The following is a 6,000-nucleotide window of genomic DNA, read 5'->3' as shown; positions in this document are numbered from 1 at the left end:
TGTCAACATTGCAACGGAAGAATGACGATCGATTACTTTCAATCGAGAATGTTGACATTAATAGCAATAATCCCGTAGCCGACGTCACGTGATGGACTGGACTCTACACTGCTCGTACGTTCGGTGCTCCCTCGAGTTCTGGTTGCTGTTCGCAATTTTATCTCTGAAGATGTCTCCCGCCGTCGGAGAGGAAACGTTAGGAGAAAGTTTCATACATCAAAAAATGGTTCAAATGGCTCTGAGCACTATGAGACTTAACATCTAAGGTCATCAGTCCCCTAGAACTTAGAACTACTTAAACCTAACTAACCTAAGGACATCACGCACATACATGCCCGAGGCAGGATTCGAACCTGCGACTGTAGCGGTAGCGCGGTTCCAGACTGAAGCGCCTAGAACCGCTCGTCCACAACGGCTGGCTTTTATACATCGAAATGGTTCAAATGGCTCTGAGCACTATGGGACTCAACTGCTGAGGTCATTAGTCCCCTAGAACTTAGAACTAGTTAAACCTAACTAACCTAAGGACATCACAAACATCCATGCCCGAGGCAGGATTCGAACCTGCGACCGTAGCGGTCTTGCGGTTCCAGACTGCAGCGCCTTTAACCGCACGGCCACTTCGGCCGGCTTATACATCGACTACGGCCTAATATCCCGGAAGTTTTAAATTATGTGAACTATGTAATCGTTTATTCAAAATACTATGTGAAGACACGAACAGTGGACTTAAATCTCTTTTTATATACTGGTCATCACAAGAAAAGATACTAAACCATATTTTTTAGTTGATGGACTAGGTGCATCCTATCTTTTTAGAATACAATTTCGAACTCAAACGTCGATTATAGAAATAGGTTGCTTCAAATACCTGTTTCAGGAACATTTTTACACAGATCAATAAACTTATTTTTTTAGTAGAGGAAGGGGTTGAAATAACAGATATTTGCTGGAATTTACTCTGCTTCTCACAGGTTTAAACGAAGCTTATAATCAGGATTTTCCAAATGAACAGCAGATTAACTGTCAAAATGAATTGTTGATTAGAAACCCATTTATTGACAATGTGTGATACTCAACCATATCAGCAGAAGAATACCATGCTCTCATTAAACGAACACCTGATTTATTTTTGGAAGAAAAATCTAAATCAATGTCGTTAGCAAAATTCTGGTACAATTTAAAAGATGAATGTTCTCAACTGTGGCAAAAGACAATGTTAGTACTATTACCGTTCCCTACTAAATGTACAGACTGTTTCAAATTCTTTGCATCAACGGTCTAGGGTTGATAGATCACACCATGGGGAACAATTTCTGGACAAAATGTTTACAGACACTTCCTGGCGTAGATAGCATGTTTTGTAGTTGGTTATTTCCATGAGAGGTGACAGGGCGAAGGCACTGTAGAGCGTTCGTATGTAATGTTAGATGCCTATAATCCATTCATCTGATCTGCGAGAAACGGATAGGCCGAGCTTCTAAAATGTCTTTACCCACTCAAAGACATTCATTCGTAATATTTTCTTAATGAAAATCACTCTACCTACTTATTGGGTTACGTATGAAGGGCAGTCAAATGAAAACCGTACACCCACCACTGTGGGACCATGGAATGGTTCTATTCAAAAGTAATCATCGCACGTGTAAAAACATGTATCCCACTGGAACAAGAGATGATCAAGTCCTGTTCCGTACAACGCGATCGGCTGCTGACGGGTCCACAATCGCACCCAGTCCTGCACATCCTCGTCCAACCTAAACTGACGTCCACGTATTTACAGGGCTTCCCAACGCGTGGTCCGCGGACCCCTTACGGGTCCGCCGGCTCTTGCTAGGGGGTCCGCAGCCACCTTTGACCAAATCGTGTAAAATAATGAGTAAAATTATTGAATAAAAATGTGAAAATCAAATTCATCACAATTTTTTTTTTCGTGTGTAAAACATGTATACTTTTACTTCAGGTCGTATTCCCAAGCAGCGTTTGCGGTTCCTAATTGAGAAGGCATACAAAGTTTAGTGGCTGTGAATGCGGCTTCTCTGATCGACTGCTTCGCAACAATACGGGGGTCGTTTGTGCGCCGGCTCACGGCGCTAGATGCGCTGAAACCCTTTACGCATGCGCGGAGCGAGCTTTGTCGACCAATCACAGCGCTCGCTGGCACGTATGCGGCTCCAGGCATCGTTAAATGTTAAACTTGCTTTGTCAGTGCACTACCTATTTCATAAGTCGATTTTTGAGCAGTTTATTACTTCTAACATGGATCCATGGCTGATGTCAGGATCATTGAAGAAGGGTGCGGTTTCTCCATCGCCTTCACAAGGGAAGTTTCCAGATGAAATGAATGAGGAGGGAGGACGACCAAAGGAAGAACAATCACAAGAAGCTCCAAAGACTATTGTTACTTCGCGGGGGGGGGGGGGGGGGGGAGGGAGGGGGGGTGTCATTGGGAACATGGCACTTGCATTAAGAAGCTTTCAGTTCCCATGGGTTTCGCTCTTGATTAACTAGGGGTCCGCCAAGGATTCTCGACTGTAGAAGGGGTCCGCCAGCTGAAAAGGTTGGGAAGCCCTGACGTATTACTTTCTTCAGGTTGTCAAAGATGTGAAAATCACACGTTGGAAGGTCCGGGCTGTACAGAGGACCAACAAAATCGCTGAACCGTAGACTTCGTCCGATTGGCAGTGTGGGGGCGGGCGTTTCCGTGCAAGACGAAGATTTGGTCCGACAGCATTCCTACAAACCAAGGGCAAACGACAAAGCCAACAGTGGAAACTTCCCACATCTCCCCCACCAAGGAAATCGGAAGCTTCCAGAATTAAATTTTCACTCTGCAGCGGAGTGTGCGCTGATGTGAAACTTCCTGGCACACTAAAACTGGAACTGCTCTATCGACCGCGAAAGGCAAAAGAAAAAAAAAGATACGAATTCGAGCCTCGGTCCAGCACACAGTTTTAATCTGCCAGGAAGCTTCAAATCCAAAGCTGTTAACACAAGTTCTGGTAAGGTCAAAAAATGGCTCTGAGCACTATGGGACTCAACTGCTGAGGTCATTAGTCCCCTAGAACTTAGAACTAGTTAAACCTAACTAACCTAAGGACATCACAAACATCCATGCCCGAGGCAGGATTCGAACCTGCGACCGTAGCGGTCTTGCGGCTCCAGACTGCAGCGCCTTTAACCGCACGGCCACTTCGGCCGGCTCTGGTAAGGTCAGGATGACCTCCTTCTTCAATTGCTTGTCGAGTTCTTTGAGCATGGAACCACAATCAATGCGCAGCATTATGAAGACACTTTGATGGCCTTGTGTATCGTAGTTTCTACAAAGTATCTTCACAGTGTTGCGCATTGATTGTGGTTGCACTTCACAGAAACTAAGATCTCAAAAAAGGACAGTCAAAGAAGTTGGACAGAAAAAAAGAAGATAGGTGCGAGGAAGCCATTAAAAGAGCAAGAGGGCAGATAGGTGAAAAGAGCACACTGTAGGCTTCATAAGGGAGAGGACCCGCTGGAATTGGGTCGATTTGAAAGACATTAAGGGTTCAGTATTAGAGTCATAATTTGACCGAGCTTTGAAAGACTTGTTGTCAAATAAGGTTGAAAGTTGGTGGTTACATTGCAGCTTCCAGTATTTAATTTGATATGTTTACAATTCAATCATTTTGCCTACTAGTTACCACAGACTTATTGTAAAGATGCTATTCTGTACCTAGTATTAATTACGGGTAAATTACTCATCTTTCGGGTAGTGTGTGAGGTATTCAGATAGTCTGTGAGATACGCAGGAAGTCTGCTTTGAGATCCGGCTGAGCTAACCAGTCAGGTAGCCTCCCGCCTCGCTGAGGATTTGTGGCCGGCACTCTTGTGTTGACGAAGTTCGTGTTTGCTGTCTAATGGCGCGAGTTGCTGGTTGCTGGACGTTGAGGTGGTGAGATGCAGCTTGTCTCCTTGTAGAAGTGTGCACGTATCTATTTTCTGATTCGCATAGTGAAGTTGTTGCAACTGTAATGTGTTGGACACGTGTGGATGTCGCTATTTGTGTATTGGTGGGGCGAGTATGTTTCCGGCTCGGTACAAAACCTGTTACATCTTTTGCGACTGTAATAAAAGACTTAAGACCATACGAGTTTCACTCTATTTTTAAGCATTCTCAGTGGTCAGGCATTTTTGTTTCTTATTTCATTCTTAACGTTCTTCTGCACATATGTGTTAGATTTTCGTACACGGCAGCCGGCCGGAGTGGCCGAGCGGTTCTAGGCGCTACAGTCTGGAACCGCGCGACCGCTACGGTCGCAGGTTCGAATCTTGCCTCGGGCATGGATGTGTGTGATGTCCTTAGGTTAGTTAGGTTTAAGTAGTTCTAAGTTCTAGGGGACTGATGACCACAGCAGTTAAGTCCCATAGTGCTCAGAGCCATTTTGAAACGTAACGGCATTTTCACTGATATGAAGTACTTACTTTTTTATGCTGTGTAGGTCCACTACCATTTCGCCATTTCGTGTACCTTTTTTTATGAAAACGAACACGAAACGGCGAAATGGCAGTGGACCTACACAACATAACAACGTAAGTACATTTGATGGCTCTGAGCACTATAGGACTTAACATCTATGGTCATCAGTCCCCTAGAACTTAGAAATACTTAAACCTAACTAACCTAAGGACATCACACAACACTCAGTCATCACGAGGCAGAGAAAATCCCTGACCCCGGCGGGAATCGAACCCGGGCGCGGGAAGCGAGAACGCTACCGCACGACCACGAGCTGCGGACAATACATTTGATGTCAGTGAAAGTGCTGTATACAAAAATCTAACACGTATGGTTAGAAGAACGTGAAGAATGAGGTAAAAAAGAAACTGACCACTGTAGATGCTTTAAAATAAGCGAAACGTGTATGGTCTTAATAAGACCTTCATTACAGTCGCAAAAGACGACATTAACCTACTTAACTTATATAACTGCGACTGCGGAAAAAGACATCGAAAAACAAAGAAGACAACATGCTTTGTAAATGCTTTCGACTTGTACGAATTAGACTTTGATTTTCTTACGTTTGGAACTCTGTGTGTCACTTCTTTTGTGGGCACTAATGAAACTATGCAATTGTTAATTCCTCTCTCTTCTAAAGTCGATTATATTAATTTATATTAAATTTTCTTTCCAGTCATTTTCCTAGTTAAACGTGTTAGGCAGACTTTCACAAAGCAATACGTTAACTTGATGCGGAAAATACAATTTGCCTTCCACAGTTGGTGGAATCTTATTTATTAGAATTTACATCATCAACAGTAGTAACCTCCACGAATATTGTACTTCACATTTCTTTGTATGAATTTCAGAAAAAGTGGTAGGTTTTGGTGCTGTCGTTGATGGTAGAGACATAGTCCTTTTTCTATGGAAATCGTCTTATTCTGTGCCTTACATCTGCGTGTCATTATAACAGACTGGGTCCACATACCAATTTGCACTGCAAATGGCTGTAACCTACGTTCCTTAAACACTTTTATGCTTGATCAGATATTTTCTACGATTGTTGATGTTCACTTAAATTCGGTTTTCATTTTTGGTACGCCCACTGTCAATCCATTTTGTAAAATGAAGAAACCACACGCCAGTTGCTGAAGGAACAATTTTTTATTGTATACACGACCGGTTTCGGAACACTTGAAGTTCCATCATTTGGTCTAAACTGTAATAATGCAAATATTTTCTTACAGGTCAGTGGGAGCGGATACTCAAGTCTGAAATGTCAAACAAGGAACTATGCGGGTAAAATTTCTAAAATGAATTAAAATAAATTTAAAGAGAGAACAGGACGTTACTTACAAATTAAATCACTTGACCATCTGAAGTCATCCTCACCCCAATGTTGTCCTGGAACAAAAGATCCGAATCAAATAGAAAAATCCGAAAAAAACGACGTCACGGCCGTACACCAGAAGTCACCTGCATCTTTATACATGTAAATGCAATAAAGTGAGGAAGATAAATCACAA

Source organism: Schistocerca serialis, chromosome 2 (assembly GCF_023864345.2).
Source record: "Schistocerca serialis cubense isolate TAMUIC-IGC-003099 chromosome 2, iqSchSeri2.2, whole genome shotgun sequence".
Lineage (NCBI taxonomy): Eukaryota > Metazoa > Arthropoda > Insecta > Orthoptera > Acrididae > Schistocerca > Schistocerca serialis.
Note: the sequence above shows the minus strand (reverse complement) of the source record.